The sequence below is a fragment of the Felis catus genome, chromosome D4 (genome assembly GCF_018350175.1).
Source record: "Felis catus isolate Fca126 chromosome D4, F.catus_Fca126_mat1.0, whole genome shotgun sequence".
Taxonomy (NCBI): Eukaryota; Metazoa; Chordata; class Mammalia; order Carnivora; family Felidae; genus Felis; species Felis catus.
The window spans coordinates 26,421,027-26,440,667 of record NC_058380.1 but is presented as its reverse complement, the minus strand read 5'-3'; the positions used below and the strand labels follow the sequence as shown (position 1 = coordinate 26,440,667).

Here is a 19,641-nt window from a genome sequence, read left to right as displayed (position 1 = left end):
TCGAACCCCCGAACAGCAAGATCATGACCTGAGCCAATGTCAGACACTCAACCTACTGAGCCACTCAGACGCCCGCATATTTTTCACTCTTGCATCCACTGGGTTCTGATATTTTGTTAGGAATATCTGGCAGGCCCTTGTTTAAGATATATGAGTAGAAGTCAGATGGGCTAGGTCATGTTGCAGTAACAAAGAGTCCCTGACTCTCAGTGCCTTGACACAATAGGTTAGTTTCTCACTCCAGGCTGTTGGAGCAGCCACTATCTGGAGAGCTTTTGGTCCCCTTACCAGAAGACAAAGGAGTGTGGCTAACGTGCTCTGGGAGTTAAAGCCTCCATTCAGAAGTGACATACATCACCTTTCTGAGGCAAAAGTGAGCCATGTGTCTATATGTAATCAAGGAATCGAGGAAATTCAATCCTATCATATACACAGGAGGAAAGAGAGAGATCCTTGTAGGCAGCACTAATGACTCGTCCAGTATGAAACAAACAACAGTTGTTTTAGAAAGTGGTTTCATTACAGTAGGACAGTGGTTACCAGCTGTATGGGCAGCAAAGACTTGATGTCTCTGAGCCAGAGTTTTTGAGTCCAATGAGGGGTACATTTCTGTTCTTCTGTCCCAGGGCTTCATCTATGGTTTGGTTAGTGTAAATTTCTCCCAGAGAACACTGGAATATTAATTTCCTTTGTTTCCAGCATTATTGCAATTTGACATCTTTCTGGTTTCTTAAGTATCTGGTGTGCTGCTTGGGACATGTGGATCCAGAGGCACTGAGCTGGCCTCCAACTTAACTAGAAAACTCTGCTATTCTTTTAAACTCTACATGTGCCAAATGAATAACATTTTAAAATTTATGAAAAAGCAAACCAACAAAACCCATCACCCAGTGGCTAATATTCAGACTGGAATATTAGCTGGAAATAAAGCTCTTTACTTAGTTTTTAACCCAAACTCTTATTCAAGAACAGAGACAGAGCATCAAGTTTGCCAGGAATGGAACATGAGTAAATTTGGTGTTTCTATTACTTAGAACTCCTGTTTTAAAGAAGGTATTTTGGGGGCGCCTGGGTGGCGCAGTCGGTTAAGCGTCCTTCAGCCAGGTCACGATCTCGCGGTCCGTGAGTTCGAGCCCCGCGTCAGGCTCTGGGCTGATGGCTGGGAGCCTGGAGCCTGTTTCCAATTCTGTGTCTCCCTCTCTCTCTCTGCCCCTCCCCCGTTTATGCTCTGTCTCTCTCTGTCCCAAAAATAAATAAAAAACGTTGAAAAAAAATTTTTAAAGAAGGTATTTTGTTTTATTTCCCTTCCTTAACTTTCTAAATGGTTCCGGAGAGAGACAGCCCTGTGAAACATAATGGACACATCCAAGGTAATTATAGAGGGAAAGGGACCCAGCCCAGCATATCCGTCTAGAAGAGGGGATGTAAAGGAGCGAAAGTTACCTTGGCCATTTTCTGTTGAAAATCCACAAAAGGAGGCTTATGTTTTGGATTTGTGTGCCCTATTGTAGTTTATTATTTAAAAAGAATTTTTTTTACATTTATTTATTTTTGAGAGACAGAGAGAGACAGCGTGAGCAGGGGATGGGCAGAGAGAGAGAGGGAGACACAGAATCAGAGGCAGGCTCCAGGCTCCGAGCTGTCAGCACAGAGCCCGATGCAGGGCTCCAACCCACGAACTGTGAGATCATGACCTGAGCTGAAGTTGGACGCTCAACCAGACTGAGCCACCCAGATGCCCCAGTGTGCCCTATCGTAGTTTATTTGGTTTTATTGAGCTTGCTTTCCAGAAAGTTCCATGTGCCGTTGAGTTCAAGTTCTCCTTTTCTTGATGCTGGAATTGACAATTGAAATTTGGTGCCCAAGGGTTTACCGTGCCAGGTCCAGACACATCAGAACCCATTCGAGGAAACCACGATTCTAACATTAGGAATCAGGAGTAAACTAGACCATGAACTCCGGGAAGCCACAGGTTTTTGATGGTTTTGTTCACTGTGAACAAATAGTGCCTGGCACACAGCAGGCATTCACTGTTTTCTGAATAAATATGTCTCAAAGTCCAGAGGCAAGATTGCAGTTGGAATTGAAGAGCCAGGAGGTCACTGACAGGTGAAGATGAGAGTCTGAGGAGAAAGTGGATGAGGGACAAAGAGACACTTCAAGCATTTACTGTGGATGAATGGGGATACCTGCAGCTCGCCTGTGTGTTGTGTGACCTTGGCTCAGAGACCTGGCAGGCGCTTTCAAAGGCTAGAGACAAGGCAGATAAAATGAATTCTTACAAATGGCAGTGAAATGGATTTTATCATGAGAATTTATACATTAGGAGTAGGCAGCACTGATATAAAGTGAAAAGGGGCTCTTTTATTTGTTTTTAAATAAAAAAGTACAAGTTTAATTCATAAACGAAGCTGGATATGCCTTTGCAGGAGCTCTGTGACATAGCTTCCCCAGGAAGAGAATGAAGAAGATGAGATTTGGGGATCTGACCCTGGCCCCATTTCTGATGCGGTTTTTACTCTCATTAGCACCTGGAAAACCCATATAAGTTATCGTTTCTTCCAGAGGTCTTCTGGTATGAATTTCTCCATTTCAACAGCTCTATTGTTAATACCTGTGCTTATGATGCCGACACGCTTCATGTTATCTGCAGTTAAAAACCTACAGTTCCAAAATACTTTCATATACACACATGTCACCCCTGAGGTAGGTATTATTCTATTTTGGCAGTCAGCAAGGATGAAAAAGGTGATGTGACTTGAGGTCTCCTTCAGAGTAATGGAGGTGTGGCTTGAATCCTAAGCCAGTATTGTTTCCACCATGCTAGCGGCCATGACACTCTCTGGTGGAGGAAGGCTCCCCCGTTAGCTCCTGAGGACCACACAGTGTAGCCTGGGTAAGACGTCCATGTGGGGCTCTGGGTCCCTTGCTGCTCTGTCAGCCGGTGAATCAGCTCTTCAGAGAACGCTCTTCTGTGATTTGAGAAATAACAACTAAGTTTTTCTCAAGGGAGCCACTCATGGGAAAGCAGGGATAGTCTAGTGACAGTTGACTACGGCCTATTAATGAATAATGACTATGGCTTCATAATGACTTGGGTGGCTGAACTGCCAAGGTTAGTCTTTTTGTTTTTCTCACACCTGAGAGAAAAATGGCGGGAGATGGGAAAAATGATCCTGGCCGGCAGGCCTCGGTGGGGGTGGAGGGAGGCCATTTAAGGCAGTGTATTGAGCCAGGAGCTACAGGGTCAACCTTTTCTGACAGGGGATACAGTTTTTAAAAATGTTCATGAGTGACTCATTTGACCTGCTTTCCATGATGCTTCATTGCTCCATGGTGAGGTGGAAACGCAGAGGATTTTCAGAATCCCTTCAGGGGGTTAATCAGTTTCCTGAGATGTCTGAGTGCCCAGGTACCACTTTCTCCTGGGTAGATGTGACTGTACTTGGGCTCACTGTTCAACAGTCCTTTTTCTTGTGTCTGTTTTAAACCATATGGCGGGGACAAACAATCTAGTCTGATACTTTCCCGGGTATTTGATGTGCTGCTGATTGGGAGGGTGCACACTTCCCGGGGCAAGGCCAGCATTTCCTGGAGGGCACCCGTGTCTACCCTTTGGAGCTGTGCCCAGAGATCCTATTTTCTTAAATTTTTTTTTCAACGTTTATTTATTTTTGGGACAGAGAGAGACAGAGCATGAACGGGGGAGGGGCAGAGAGAGAGGGAGACACAGAATCGGAAACAGGCTCCAGGCTCTGAGCCATCAGCCCAGAGCCTGACGCGGGGCTCGAACTCACGGACCGCGAGATCGTGACCTGGCTGAGGTCGGACGCTCAACCGACTGCGCCACCCAGGGGCCCCCAGAGATCCTATTTTCATCTGGGAACATAACATAAACATAGAGGTGCCCTGGGGCTCTGGAAACTGTGTGAGCAAAGGTACACGAGTGAGCACTCCGTGACAACTGCGCGGTAGCTGTTTCCCAGAGAATTTTGACCTGTGGTGAAAATCAATTATTGGAACTTAGACAATGACTCTTCTCATGAATACCTATTGGCTTACCTAGTCTGACAAGCTCCCTGTTTTTAGGAACTGCCCTTTTCCTGCTCTGTCCATGTGGTTCAGCTGGCCATGCCCTCCTGGACATACCTGATTAACCCAGGCTTAACACCTGACTCAGTTGGACCAAGGGGCGTTTCCTGACTTTGCACCAGAGAGAATATCTGGTTTCTCTCTTTTGTAAGTGGCTGAAGCTGTAATACGGAAAGCTTAGAAGTGGTTAGCAGACCAATTGTTCCCTCCATGGAAGAAGCAGGCCATCAGCAAGAAAGATACACAGGCAGAGAAAGAACGAGAGCCTGCATGGCTTTGCAGAACCTGATTCCAGTCCTCCTGAGACCCCCCCTTCTCCTATGTCTGTCTTCAGTCAGATAACCCATCATCTTTCTAGTAAAGTCCCCTTTTTTGCTTAGACCAGATTGGGGTAAGTTTCTGGCTACTGTCAACCTGGGCTTTGAGGTTGGGATGTCTGCTCATGAGAAATTAGGGGAGGAACCCTAAGAGAAGGCAAGCTCCTTGAGGATAGGAGTGGGGTTCAAAGTACACCTTCACTTCAGGTTCAGAGTAACATGGCTGTGCATCCCCGAGTGTGAGATGGTGTTTGTTGGGAACCTAGTACAAGGGCGTCAGGTTAGCTCCTGGCTCCATGTAGTTGAACCTGCAGTTGAAGATGACCTCAAGTGTGTCACCTGGCAAAAAATGATGTGGAAGCAAAGTCAAAGTGTGAAAGATCTGGGCGGAGATTGCTGATTGTCCCCTAATATACACGTCTCCTGCTTCCAGAACTCCTGACTTCAAGCCAATGGTCTGTGAGCAGAACTGCTATATGGAAGCTTCTAAGAACCTTCTTTAAAGGGTAGGCAGCTTACACTCTTTCTCCCTTGTTTTTTGCCCCTTCTCCAGCTCTCTGGAATGTACTTGTGAGGGCCAGTGCTCTGGCTGCCACTCTGGACCGTGAGGATGAGACCAGGCCGTGGAGATGACAGAATGGTGAGCTAGGTCCCTGGGAACTCGATGAGTAGCACCCCCATATCATCCCTGTGCTGTCTCCCTCCAGAGCTTTAATTGAGACATATTTTTACCTCATTTTAGCCATCGTTCCTACCTGATGGCGGCCACTGAGCAGTGAGCACCGTCCTGCTTCCAGACGTGATGGTCAGTCCATGGGAGTCATGTGTAGTAGGGGAAGCAAAATGTAATAGTGATGCTTCCCCCCAAATATGTCTTTGGCTTTTAAAGAGTATTAATGTGGGACAACAGGCTGACCATGGTCATGAATAGAATGAAGCATTCTCTATTCTTTTCGTTCATTTCCTGCTTCTGCAGGGCTACTGGATGAACTTTGTAGAGTTTGGATAGCTTTAGAAAACAGCTCCTGGTGATTTTATTGACTTTGTGCCCTTAACATACACAGCCGTACTTGATGCTGTTGGGATTCAGTTTTTAATGACCATGACCCATTTTTTAAAAAGAAGCCCTTTTAGAAAAGAAGCTTTCTAGATTGCCTGGGCTTCCTGATAAATGAATCAGCACAGAGAGTGCTTACTCCATCAAGGCAACGAACAACCACAGAATACGGTGAAGACAACTTTAAGCTATAAAATGCTATACAAATGGAAGGTATTATTATTATCATCATCATTATTAGGGGCTCTTCTGTTCTCTTTAATATCTACTGTGGCATTACTGGTAAAATCATTCAACCGGAAAATAGGGGGTTTGATTTTTAGATGAAGGGTGATTTTCTCCCAAGGCAAGTTTGGCTCTGTTCTTCAGAGAATCCAGCTGCGTGCAAACAAACTTCACAGTTTGCCAAACATTTCCCCCTCATCTTCATTCAATCCTCCAAATAATCTTCAATCACAAAAGAAGGGAGGCTCAGAAAGCTTAAGAAGTTTGCTCAGGCCCAAGGCCCAGGGTTGGGATGGCTCTGATTCCACCCGGAGATGAAATCTGGGAAGGAGGGGGCAGGCGTGGAGTGGAAACAAGGAGACCCTGACGATGGCCCGAAGAGGGACAGGAGGAGCCTGCCTTTTCATACAGGGTGTAGTCCGTCCCAACAAGCCAGAATGGCCATTTCAGCTTGAAGCCACGTTTGCACGTGGTATGCCTGCCTGGACACACCCTCCCTTTCCACGCATGCGTCCTGAGCAACCCCTGGCATTCTGGGTGCTTCTATAGAGCTTGCAGGAAGAGCCTCTCCCGGCAGCTGAAGTGCAGACGCCTTTTAGCAGATGGTGGTTAATAACAGGCTTTGTTCTCAGGTTCTTCTATTTTCAGCCACCAAATACAATTTATAAAGAAAAAAAAAATACACACCACCATCCCCCCCACCCCCAACCCCAGCCCTTATCAGATCTCTTATAATTATAGAATAAGGTGCCTGCAACTCCCAGGGAGCTGGTTTCCATGGCAATGACAAGCTATTATATTCTAAAGGCCAAGCTAGAACTCCGCCCCCTCGTCCTCGCCACTGCTGTGCGTCTTGTTATTGCAGTGTTCCAAAATAAACTTGCTGCCTAATCGTAAATCCCATATAATTAGAGATGAGCTAACCGTTACCCCGCTACCTTTGTGCGGCCCACTCATCATGCTAACAGTTTCTGGAACAGCGATGCTGACGGACTGTTTGATGTCAGAACAGACCTTCCTCCCCCAGGAACCGGGTGCGGCATAAATCCATGTATGGCTGGGGCCTCTCCAACCGGAAAGGCTCTCTGGGCTCAGTGACCTGCTCCAGGAGCTTCAGCCAAACAAGAGGGACCACTAAGACAGGGGCTGGGCCACCAGATTGGTGGCTCTCTCCAGCTCTATATTGAGAAGGGGCAGAGAAATCTGAGGTGACGCAGAACTCAAACTGGCAGACATTCTGGCCACCTGCTGTGACCGGGGCAGAACATGTGACCTTCAGAAGGGAGTTTCCCCCTCTTCCTCTCTCCTTCCCATTTTGCCCTGCTCCCTAACCCCTTTGTAGATGGGACCTTGCTGGGACGTTGCTGTTAGCACAGTTTGAGCCTCAGGCTTGTGTGTTTTGTTCTCTGAGGGATCATCATGTGGATTTCACCATAGTGTGGATTTCACCAGGTGAGGACCCAGCAGACACTGTTCTCAGTGCTGGTGGATCAGTGACAAACCAGAGAGGTTCTTGGGGAAATGTGTGCTCTCCCAGCGGCAGACAGATACAAAAAGGGGAACAAGACCGTGTTCGATGGTGCTGTGAGGGAAGTAAAACAGGGTTGATGTGTTAGAATGTGTTTGGGTTTGGGGGCTCACGTAATATCTGAGCAGAGACTTGGGGGACAAGAGGGCCAATTCCAGTTCACCTGTTTGGGGGCCTCATCTACTACATTTCACATCCAACCACAGGACTTCACCTGTGCTGCTGCCTCGGGATGATTGGTCTGCTGGCTCCCACCCCTTTGTCCCTCCAGAAGCACTTTCTGCCTTTTGCCGAGCAGGTGTCCCACGCTCACCATTACAGCCATCAGTGGCTCTCTGCTCTCTGCTTAGCCACTAGCACAAGATTGGAGCATGGTGATGGGTAGCAGTTGGTCAGGCTGGGCCATCCCTAGGCCCCATCCCTGCGGGCTCCCCCTTGGCAGCGGTGGGGGGGCTGCTTTTCTCTACAAGACCCAGGTTCTGCCCTCTCTGGGCCCTGGGACTCACTCCCTCACCTTGTCCTCTTATGATCATGGCTACAGCAGCTCCCTGCTGTCGCTGGCCCGAGGAAACCTCACTCCCCACCTGCCTCCACCTCTGCAGACCACGTGGTTATTAAACCTACTCTCCACAGTGTGTTTCAGCGGCTTGCTCTGTCTTTCCTGGCCTCTGACTGATTCCACTCCACGCCATACCAGCTTTCTTTCTACTGTTTCTGTAATTGCTCACACACTGCCTAAAATGCTCTCCCTGGCCCCCTCTGCCTCTTTTAAACTTGCTCATTCAGAGCCCAGCTTTTCCAGAAGCTTCCTCCAACCCCCCTCCATTTTCCCAAACTCCTGGTTTTCTCCGGACCAGCTGCCACATCGGTTTGTGCTCACTCCCTTGTTCCCTCATTGTTTCCCAGAAGTTGATTGTACTTCTCCAGCTATGCTTTCGCCTTCTACGAGGACAGATCGGACAGATCGTGTCAGGGTGTTCTATATGGTGTACAGAGTGCTAGGTGCGTCTCACCTGCCTGCCAGATCCTTCGTGGTGACTGTGTTAGTCTGTGGCTGCCTGGGCCCCCGCCTCCATACGGCAGGCTGTCAGATTGCCAGGGTCAGGGCAGGAAAATTCGGTGAGTTCTTTCACCGCTGTCCTGATGGGTGGGGATCTGGGCGAGACAGGGCTGCTTGGGGGTCATGCTTTCTTCTCATTCCCTAAGACATGGTAGGTAATTCCAAAGACCTCATCTGGTTTCCTTCTCGGAATAACAATGGAAACAAAGGCATGAAAGCTTTTTAGGAAAATACATTGCAAACCTTGTCCATGAGGAAAGGAGCAATTAATGGGGTGCACAAGAGGACTGGAAATCCCCAGAATGAAAGTGTGTATGGGAACCAGGTAGTAAGTACAAGAAGGAAGTGCAGATAAAGAAATGCTTCCACGAGACCATACTATCCAGCATCAGGATCACAGGTAGGGCTCGCATCCGATATTTTTAGAGTCTTTAGAACCCTGGGAGACATAAATGAAATCAACAGATTTTATTGCTTCTTTTGACTGAAGGAAAAAAAAAAAGTGAGGCTGATTTTTTCAAGTGCTGCTGGAGAATGATCTATTGAAAAGGCAAGACTCAGAGGGTTACCCAGGATTAAAATCAGGGGAGAAAAACCGAGGCAAAACCCCTCAATCCATTCAGATCAAGGAGTGTAGCTTCACAGCATGCCAATACTTGATTTTCTTTTTTTTTTTTTTAATGTTTATGTTGAGGGAGGGAGGGAGAGAGAGAGAATCCCAAGCAGGCTCTGTGCTCAGTGCAGGCCTCGATCCCTTGAAGAGATCATGACCTGAGCCAAAATCAAGAGTTGGACCCTTAACTGGCTCAGCCACCCAAGCACCCCACGTTAATTTTCTAAAACAATTGATTGGCACAATCGTCTGTCAATTGTCTTTGGAGAATACCTTTACAGCTTTGCTCTGGGCTTTTCTAAACAACACCCCATGAATAAGGAGCTTTGCAGCCTTCTCTCCTGTTCGGATATCTGCCTTGGGCTGGGGTTACCTAAAACAACGTCGGATAATTTCTCTGGGGTAACTTGAGGCTTTGCTGGAAAGGGACGGGTCACTGCAGGCTGAGCTATAAAAGCTGACTGCAGGGTGATTTTGCTCTGGGTAACACACTGCAATAGGCTTAGATAACTTGTCCATCAAGATTAAAAATGGCCCTTTGGTGGTATTTCTATTCGTTGAAGAAAGACACTGTGTTTGGTGGTCATTCCAGGTAGAAGATCTTGTTCAGACATCATCCTTTGATTTAATTCTGGATTCCCTCCCATGGGAGGAAGGCAGGACTGATTTGAGACCTTCCAACAGTGTAGCGCATGAAAGAAGAAGAGACTCTCCCACTTCTACACAGAACGCTGTGCCCCTCCGGCCCTCTGGCTCTTCCGTGTGCTGACAGAGATCCCTGGCGGACTGCCGTGTCCAGAGGATGTGCAAGTACCCAAGAGCAGCGTGCCAGCTGGCCAAGGAAGGGCACAGTGGGAGCGATGGTCCATGGCAAAGTGGTGCTTGTGTCCCAAGGATGCGATGTATCTAACGGAGGAGGCTGGAGCAGCAGAGGAAGATAAAAACGGCAGATGCTGTGGGACAGCGGCAGATGATCTGAGAACTGACAGGACATACTCTCTGGGGCTCCCCAGAAGTACTTGGAGTTAGGGGGCATCATGAGGGGTTGAGACCTATGTTAGCAGGTGGGAAGGGAGGGAGCCAGAGAAACATGGACGACAAGCAGGCTTTGGCAAGTTGGCATAGCAGACAGTTTGACTTGTGGGATAATTTGTGGCGTGATAATAATGGGTCTATATTTTGTGTGTTGATTTTGAAGTCACTTGGACATCCAACTGAAGTGGTCTGTCGTGTTCTTCAGCAGAGAAGGGAGGATGGAAGATTCGAAATTTAAAATTATGTGGGTTTTTTTTTCAGAAAAGAGAGCCTTTAAACGCAAATCAGTCATTTACACTTTAGTATGAACAAAGGTCTGCAAATAGGTTTTAGAGGAAGGAAAAAACAAGGAGCCACATATTTCCCATATGATGGAAAAGTGGTTGTCACTGAAGAGAGAAATTCAGCCACAGAGGGAAGCTGAAATTGCCCAAGTCTGTCTTCATGATAAAGCCCTGGGCCTGCTTTGTGGTGAGCAGTTATCACTCCATCAGATCTATCCTTAGTTTTGTCCCCAAGTTTGTGGGGAAACAAATCTCTCTCCCTTAGACTTGTATATTATTATTATTATTATACTTTTGGTTTCAGTATATTATTCTTTTTATACTGCATTTTTCTTGCTTTATTGAGATACAATTGACATATCAGAAACTTTGCCCATTTTAGTGTGCAATTCAATGATTTTGTAGTAAGTTTACTGAGTTGTGCAGCCATCACCACAATCCAGTTTTAGAATATCTTCATTAACCCCGTGAGATTCTCATGCCTGGTAAATGTGAACCCCCATTTCCAGTATTATTTTTATTGTAGAAAATGGAGGTTTAAGACATTCCAAGTTCTTCAGAGCAGTGAGATTAGCCTTGAGTTTTGGAGTCAAGGAAGGCTTGAGTCCGAATCCCAGTTTTTCCCCTTAGTGCTAGTGAGCTTATTTAACTCCCCGGAATGTCAATTGTTCATCTGAAAAGTGTGGTAAGTAATATCTATCAACAGGACTGCTCAGCTGATTAGAGATAATGCATGTGAAGGGTTGGACACATAGTAGATGTTCAGTGAACTCATGAAATGGTCACAAATATCAAGTGCTTGCAAATGATAGGGATCGACTGGGCATAGGGACTGAATTTTGAGATTCACTGTTTTCCTGGTTTGTAACCTAATCAGTGGGATGGGATAGGAAGGAGAAAACACAATTTATTTGTACTAGTTCTTGGCTGCTTTTAAAAAATCAAATGCGTTTTAAGAATCTTAATTTCTTTTGATTTATGTTGCTCACATTTTTCCATCTTAACACTACAGAGATTTTCTTTCCAAATGGCTTGGCTCCGCCTGACCTCCCCCTAACTCAACTCTGTACTCCACAGTTTTGTCTTGCTTTCTTCTGAAATGGATTTGAAAAAAAAAAAAAAAATGAAAAAAGACTCTAGCTGCAGCTTTTCAGAGCCCGGTAGTGATTTTCTCTTCTGCTATGAAATTTAAGACCCATAAAATGCTGTTGCCATTTCCTGTGGATGTTCTGCTTCTGTGTTTCGATTTCATATTTATTGCCATATGAGTCAAGATCACAATAAGTTGCTTCATTGCCCTGCGTAGCTGATATAGTGCCGTCCATTTATGTGGGGGCGATGGTTCCCGTTGCTAGGTACCTGGAAAACTAAACTTGGCCATCAGGAGTGGCTTTCTCCGGAGTCTTGTGCAGGGTCCAAATTTAGGAAGGGTGAGGGGAGTCCCGGCCGGGGCGCGGGGAGGGTGGGGGCGGCTACTTCTGCCTCGCTCCTTTTCTGCCCTGAGGGGTCCACAGATGAAAAGCCCACTATGTTCAAGTCTCCCACCCTGGCCCATCCCTACATTGGGACAGCTTTCTGAGTGAGCAGGGAACTCCATGCCGCTTTGAATTTTGGGGTTCCTCCATGGATGTTTCTGTCTGCGTCACCAGAATCCCTGAACGTGTTTGCTAAAGATATAGGTTCTTGGATTTCATTCTCTGGACAAAGTGAATCAGAATATCTGAGTTTAAGGTTCAGAAGTCTTTGTTTTCTGGATGGTTTTAATGCACAGCTTTTCCCTTCAAACCCAAGCCCAAACCAAAACAGAAGTCTTCAGAGAATATGCCTTCACCCTGGGTGTCCAAGTTCATCTGAACCTGCTCTGGGGGTGGGGGGGTGGTCAAGCCCTTATCTCTGCCAGTATTTGAGGGGCCCTTAAGGACTACTTTGAATTTCAGAAGTGGGACTTAAGAAAAACAATGTTGAAATAATTATCAGTTAGAAGATGAGGCTGCTTTTCCAAGAAAGAAATGGACATTGTATTAGTTTCCTGTGGCTGCTGAAACTGGGTGATTTCAAACAAGAGAAATTTATTCCTTTGGAGTTCTGGGGGCAGAAGCCCGAAGTCAAGGAGTCAGCAGGGCCACGTTTGGCCCCTGGGGCCCCCCTCCCAGGCTCTAGGGGAGAGTCTGTTTCATGCCTTTCACTTAGCTTAGTTTTAAGTTCACTTAACTTTAGCTTCTGGTTTAACTGGAATCCTTGCTGGTTCTTGGCCTGCAGCTACAGACTTTCAGTCTCTGCCCCCATCACCACTTGGCTTTCTCCTGTGTGTCTATCTCCTTCTCTTGTAAGGACACCAGACATCGGATGAGGGCCCACCCTAATGACCTTATCTTAATTTATTACATCTGCAAAGACACTTCTTCCAAATAAGTTCACATTCACAGGTACTGGGTGTCAGGATTTCAATATATCTTTTTGGGGACACAATTCAACTTAGACTTATTTCCTGCGACTGATCTATCTTCTTTTTAAGTTTCCAACCCACTGAGTAGCAAGGAAAAACTAAATTTAGTCCAATCCAGTAAACTCAGTCCAATTGAATGACTTAAATGGTCTATTCATTCTCCACAGGCATGACTCAGATAGATGCTCAGTCTTTCTTACTTCCTTTTTCTTTTCCTTATATTTCCATAAATGCTAGCTAGAGTTTAGAGGATTGGGTTGGCATGACTTCATGGTCCTAGAGGAAGAAGCAGACTTCCTGTGACCCTGGCTCCTTGCCAGTCTCCTGCTGTAGGATGTCAGCTCTGGTCTTGCTCTAGTAATGGTTCCCACTGACGTAGACTGGTTTTACCTGAGTTTTTGGGACTGCATGCTGGCACTCTCCTCTGGAATCCCATTATCTTGGCCAGTGGTCCCTGAAATTTAGAAATCTTTCTCATCATGAAGCCTGGCTTTCAGGCTATTGTTTTATTAAAGGAACTGAGAAAATCAGCTTTGAGACTCAGAGTTGATCAGTGGCCTTTTTGTTTCTAACAGTAGCCAACCTCCTCATCCCAGAGGCAAGAGGCCTCATGGTTTAGTCTCTATCTGCAGGGGAACAAGATCTAAGAGCAACAAAACCCCCATGTGGTATCTTAGCCAGCTATCACTGTTATTAAACAAACAAACAAACAAACAAACAAACAAACAAACAAAACCATCCCAAACCGCAGTGGCTTAAGGCAGGCTGGAAAACTATGGCCCATGGGCCAAATTTGGCCCATAGCAAGTTTTTATTGGACTTATAAGCTAAAGAGGTTCCTATATTTTAAAGTGTTTAAAAACCAAAAATAAGAGACCATATTTTAGGCCCTTAGTAGACAAAGTTTGCTGACCCTGCCTTAAAACAATAAGCATTTAAGACTGCCCACAAGTCTATGAGTTCTTCAGCTCCTGGATGGCCTCCTTCATGCATTTGAAGTTAGCTATGGGTCAGGTAGGCATCTCCACTCATCTTGGCCAGTCTTTCTCACATCTTTGGAGGTTGGATAGCTGTAGGTGGATCTAGGATGCCCTTGGCTGGGACATCTCAGCTCTCATCCGTGAAATCTCGTACCCTCCAGCAGGTTAGCCTGGGTTGGTTTACACAGCAGTGGCAATGTTCTGAATGAGAGCAGAAACGAGCAAGTTCTCTTGAGACCCAGACTTAGAATTGACCGATCAACATCACTTCTGCCACATTCTCTTGGCCAAAGGTCCTGGCCCAGACTCCAGGGTGGAGGGCTAGACTTTACCTCTCAATGGTAGGATCTGCAGTCACATGATAAAGACTGTGGGTACAAGGAGTGGTGAGTAATCCAGGCCATTTTTGTAATTAGTCTACTACATATAGATTATTATTTCCTAAATATTTTTCCAGTAGATAAAAAATTATATGTATCTGTCTTTCCAAATATACTTTGTGATCTTGAGACCCACTGTGTAGAAGCAGCTTTGACTTGATTTAGAGCACGTTAGGATCTGGAAGCACATCAGCAGGATTTGATCTACAGAACATTAGGAACTTGCATACCTTCCTCGGAGATCTTTCAGGATCTAAGACTCCAGGATGAAGATTTAAAAAATTTCATGCCGGGGCTGTCTTTTTTTGCCTTCAACAATATTTTCTCATTCCCAGATTCCCCCACTTGAAGGAGAGGAGAGGGCAGTTTTATTCTGATAGTTTTAGAATTAACAATCATCACAATATTTTCCTGTCTTTTCAATTCAAAACTTCTAAAATATGAGCCGGGCTGGGGAGTCCTCAAGTGGCAGCTGCCAGATACCAACCCATCACCCTCATGAAGTTACCGTGAGGCACCTCTTCTCGGGAGATTAAAAACAACAGCAACAACAAAAAATACAAATGTCTAAATTGGTGTCCACAGAAGCATCTAGAATTCCACAAGCCAACCACAAGGCAAGCTTAGCACCAAGCTTCCCTTAACCCAATTTTTAAACTCTATGTCTCATCTTCCCCTTTGTCGGGAGCCCCACAACTTTCGCGTGATGCTGTTTTAAGAGGGAAACTACGGCAAGCCACAAAGATCCAAACCACTGATTTTTGGAGTCAGAAGGAATGTACGTCCTTTCTCCGATATCACACATACTCTGCGGCCTTTAAGAAGTGTCTGGCCAACGTCTTGGCTGTCTCATTATCTGGGAGCTCTACCTACCAAGGCAGCTTTAACTAGGGCTACAGTAATATACACTCTGCGGATAGCTCCAAGATACCCAAGGAAATATCTAGGTCACCATAGCCACTTTGTCTTTAAAGTATGTCTGCGGGGCCAGCATCTGGTTGGCAAAATAAGAAAACCATGTGTACCCGGGGACCTGCCTGAGAGAATGGTGGCCACCACCATGGCGGTCTTGAACATTCTTTCTAAATTCCAGTTGTAAAAATCATGCCCTTGCTAAAGCTCTAAAAATGAGGCTGGAGATATAAATTCCTTGGTGGTTTCCCCAAAAGGCAGAGGGCTAGGGGAGAGAAGGAGGGGTGTGCTGAGGACAGAGACCTGTGTTTGTTTAGCACACTGTTGTCAGGGGTGGGGTGGTGGGCCGGAGGAAGAGACTGGGGCCAGATGGAAGGGGTATTGCTTGCCGGGAAGAGGCCCGTGTGCAGAAAGCAGGCTGCCTAAAATGTGGGGCCTGGTGGGTTTGAAAACTGTTTTCGAGGTTGCCATATGTGGTAGAAATTGCAGAGTACCTGCCCATTGACCCTCTACCTGATCATCCTTCTTTCTTACTAACAAAGCCCCATTTTGTTTGGGGCAACTCTGCACTGAGCTAAGAACATTCACTTCCCGGACTCCCTGGCAGCTAATGGTAGCTGTGTGATGTAGCTAGAGCCAATGAGATAAGAGAGGATGTCTGCTGGGAATTTGGGGGAAACTCTTTGCTTCCTGTTGCAGGTTCTACCCACTTCCTTCCCCCTCCTTCTTTCTACTTGTCCTGCTGATGGGAGACCAGAAGGTGCAGCATCTCTATCGCAATCATAAGGCAACAGGCATGGATGGAGTCGGCACCTCAGGATTCACCCCCCCCCCCCCAGCAGCTGCACAGGACTGTATCGCGAGACTTCTGCTGTGTGAAAACAAACCCCTGTGTGTTAAGCAAACATCAGCTGGCTTTCCTTGTTCCCTCCAGCCCTCCTCTTACTGATGTAGAACTTACACAACACAACATGGCTCCTTTGAATGTCTTTATCTCTTAGTGTGACACCTGGGAGTCAAGAGTTGACATCAGGCCTAGGCGACCTCAGAGCTGGTCTTCTCACAGTATTGTTCTGTGGAAACTCCCAAGGGTGGACAGATGGCGACTGTTAAGTCTGTGAGGTCCCCAACTGGGGAGACTTCATCGGTCGGGGGAGCTGAGTGGGCATGCAGGCCCTGAGCCTACAGGGTGAGGGTGGTACCAAAGATTGGTGGGGGACCAAGGTGCTCTGTGCTTCTCTGTGTCAAGGTGACCCCCACTCACCTTGACTCCCACCATTGGCTGTCATACATGTCCCATGTGGGTGAGAAGGTAGAAGAAGCTGTGCCATTGGGTGGGTGCTGGGCCTCCAGGGGAGCGAAAAATGCTACACCGGTATCCCCAGCTCTGTATCCTTCCATAAAGCTGCAGAAACATGGTACCAGGTCAAAGCCTCTGTGTCTTGGGATCTGACTACCCACCAACCTGGACCCATAACCACGACTATGCCAGATCATGACCCAGCTGATTTTGTTAAGACAGATCGGCAACACTTTGTTCCCCCATTAGCAATAATTATTTTATTAATCTCTATATGGTCTTTTGTGTTGCCTCAAATATTTTTTTGGATGGGTGGGAGTGTAAACGATCTTAGTAAGTACAAGTAAAAAGCTTTCTACTCAATGGCAATCATTTTGTTACAACTGAAGAGTGTTGGCTCTTGAGGATGAGATGGCGGGAGGGGTATGGTGAGGGGCTGTGTGGTGAGGGCCCATCCAGGAGGAGTGGGCCTGGAGGTAGAACGGAGAAATGAAGACGGCGCGGGACTGGAAGTCGGGGAGACCTGAAAAGAAGTCCACATGCTACCATTACAGCTGCAGAGTCTTGAGGGCTTTATTTAGACCTCCTGTGTCTCAATGACCTCTTCAGTAGGTTGGGAATAAGCCTCTGTGTAGATGAAATGAAACAGTATAGATAAAACATCGAGCCTAGTCCGGGCCCAGGCCAACACCAACTTCCCACCAATGTTAGTTCCCTCCCCTCTCTTGAGTCTGCGACAGCAACAATCACAAGAGTAACATTGAGAACGAGAACAAGAACAACATCCTGTGTGTCAGGATTTCTGCTCACGGTGCAGTGGGGTCAATGCCTGGACTCTGGGGTCAGACTGCTGGCTTTGAACCCATGGTCTGCCCCTTGGTTGCTGAAAACCTGTGGGCAAGAGGTCTCCCTTCTTTTGCAGCTCAGTTGTTCCATTTGTAAAATGCGGGTCGTGAGGGTGCCTACTTCAAAAAAATAATGGTACCTACTTCATAGGGTTGTTGGGAAGATTACAGAAGATGAGCATAAAATGTTGGGCACATAGTAAGGGATCAGTGAACAGTTACAAAAAGGAGAGTGTTTGCAAGGGCTCAGGTTTTATCACCCCATTAATACCACCTGCTCGGAGTTGACATAGCTGGGGCTCCAGGGCAGGCCCCCTGCCATTGGGCTTATTCCGTGGCCAGCACTGCGTTGAGCCCAAGGAATGTGCATTAGGAAGGAGACCCCACTTCAGCTTCTGTTTTCAAAGAGCTCAGGGTCCAGAGATAATGTGTATTCAGGAAATGAGTGTGGAAGTTCTCAGCCTTGTGCTACCCTAAACCACCCTAAACCTAAACCTAAACCAGAGGAAGATGCCTCTGGTGACCATCCAAATAGATGGTCACCTGTGAAAAGATGGCAGCAGCTAGAAGCAAATCTGTGAGCTCCAGCTCATTGTTTTCCCATCTCCGCTGCATCCATGTGCTCTGGTGAGGTTCTTTCTGTCACAGATTTATGTAACTTATCCTCACAGTCACGTCTGTGTGTTTTGTTGATGCCATTTAAATTCTCTTACTATTTAATACCAAGAACATCTAAAAAGAACATTTTGAGGGACTTGAAAAATCCAATTGGCCTCTTGGTAATTTGATTTGTAGGAAATAGGAGAAGATCGTATTCTGAATAGAGTGCTTTTAAATGAATCATCACTGCTTTCTTGTACAGGCACTAGATGGGCTCAGATGGGGAGCCCTGCTAAGTCGCTCATTAGGTGGGAGATGCAGTCTGTGTTTGGCTAGGAAAGGCTTAGCCGCCGTGGCAGAAAATCCAAAATAAAGATGGCTTAGACAAGATGGAGGCTATTTGTTTTTCGTGAATAAGAAATATGGAGGACACAGTTCATGGCTGATTGGTGCCTTCATTAAATCCCCAGAGAACCAGACTCCTTCTCCCCAGTCTGTCATGCTTAGAACATGGCTCCCTCCCTACGGATAGAGACATCATCCGGACCCCACCATCACCAGCCCGGAGGAGGGACAGATTAGAAGGGAGTGCGCGCTTCCTGTAAGGCATTTCCCAGGGGCCCCACGTTACACTTTTGCTTACACACTATTGACCAGTACTAAGTCACATGGCCACATCTAGTTGTTAGGAATCCTGGTATCTTAGTTCAGGCTGCCATAACAAATACCTAGACTGGGCGATTTTTTAGCAACAGAAATTTATTTCTGCCAGTTCTGGTGGCTGGAAGTCCAAGGGCAGTGTACCAGCATGGCCAGGTTCTGGTGAGCACCCTCTTCTGGGTTGCTGACTTCCTATTGTGTCCTCCCGCGGAGAAGAGCAGGGAAGGGAAGCAAGCTCCCTTGGGAAGGAGGTACAAAGATGATATCTCCTCATACGATCACACTGAGGGGTAGGGTTTCAACAAATGGGTTTTGGGAGGACACAGACATTCAGTTCATACTAGTTGGAACATTTATTCTCAATAAAGATTCTCAGGTGCCCAGCTAAAATAGAATTCCTTTAGTAGGGAAGGAAAGGAGAATGGATACTGGGACTTAGCCAGCAGACTTTTGGACACATATTTAAGACTTGGAGACCTGACAACATCCCCTTCTCTGTAAAGGTTCATTTGTTTGGGAGTAATAGCAGGGACCAGGAGCAGAGAAATCCCTAGCGCAGACAGGGCAGTAAAAAACAACAACAACAACAACAAAACACCCCCCAAACCAGACAGTTGCAAAGCTGGGTGTAAGACAGCACTTAAGAAGGCTTGGAAATCATGTAGAGCGGTAGGTCAAGTCCCTTATTTAATATGCGAAGCTACTGAGGGCTGGAGGGGTGAGTTGACTTGTGTCGGGGTTCACGAAGTCTACACTCTGGGTTGATAGTTCACTAGAAGGACTCACAGGACTTAGAAACACGGCTGTATTCACAGTTACAGTTTATTACAGTGGAAGGATACGGATTTCAAATCCGAGGGTGGAGTTGAGGAAAAGCCAGGTGTGAGCTTTTCGTGCCGTGTAGCTGCGTACTCAACCGCCAGTGCTTCGTTTGCCCGGCTCCAAGCTGTGACAGCACATGTGAAGGCTTGCTAATCAGGGAGGCTCACTAGAGCCGGGGTGGCCAGGGCCATTACTGGGGAGTCAGTCACCGAGTCACGTAGCGCCCGAGTGACTGACCCTAGTTGCTCTGTGCCCAGCCTGCCCCTCAGAGGTCAAACTATAGAGTGTGGTCCGAGGCTCCAAGCACACAGAGACATTTTGTCCATCAGGATATCCCAACAGCTCAGAGGTTATCTCCCAGGAGTTGCTCATGGAAGATCAGCCACCCAGCAGCGAGCTGCCCAAGAAACTCTGGGGCCTCCGCATCCCTGAAGACTGAGGTCTCAGACCTCCACACTCACTGCCCGTGTTACAAGCATTCCCTC

General features: G+C 46.7%; 1 long non-coding RNA gene across 1 annotated transcript in view; it reads left to right on the top strand.

Moving 5' to 3' along the window:
* LOC123381710 overlaps positions 1 to 16,909 on the top strand; it is a 47,867-nt gene extending 30,958 nt beyond the window's left edge. The window contains exons 3-4 of the long non-coding RNA XR_006589049.1: positions 4,963 to 5,049; positions 15,629 to 16,909. This is a non-coding gene — a long non-coding RNA (uncharacterized LOC123381710). The remainder of the gene's footprint in view (positions 1 to 4,962; positions 5,050 to 15,628) is intronic.
* Positions 16,910 to 19,641: the final 2,732 nt, after the last annotated feature.